Consider the following 426-nt stretch of genomic DNA (forward strand, 5'->3'; position numbering starts at 1 on the left):
TCACTAATGCGCTATTATTTCTACCTCTCTCACTTGCGATCCCATCAGCCAGGACACAGCAGCGTGGCTATTTCACGGCGTTAATAAGCCCTTCAGTCCGGCATCCCCTCCAGAGGCAGAGGGCCGGCGGGCTTCGCCCTCTCCTCAGACCTTCACAACGCTTCGTGGTTCCTCTCCCCCCTTTATTTGAGCCACTTCCAGGGCGAATTGCCCGTCACCTTCGGGCAGCCGGAGCCCAGAGAACAGGAGCGAGCCCTGCCCCCGAGCGCCGCCGGCCAAGGCGACCCACCCCCGTCCCCTCAGCTGCCCCCTCGCGCCCTCCCCTCAGGCGGCCTCTCCCCTTCCCCTGCCCCTCCCCGCCCCGCCGCCCCGCCCCTCAGCGCGCTCTCTCTCCTCCCATTGGCCCGCCGTGAAGGCAACGGCCCC

This window comes from Calidris pugnax, unplaced genomic scaffold (assembly GCF_001431845.1).
Source record: "Calidris pugnax isolate Ruff unplaced genomic scaffold, ASM143184v1 scaffold11, whole genome shotgun sequence".
In the NCBI taxonomy this organism is placed as follows: Eukaryota; Metazoa; Chordata; class Aves; order Charadriiformes; family Scolopacidae; genus Calidris; species Calidris pugnax.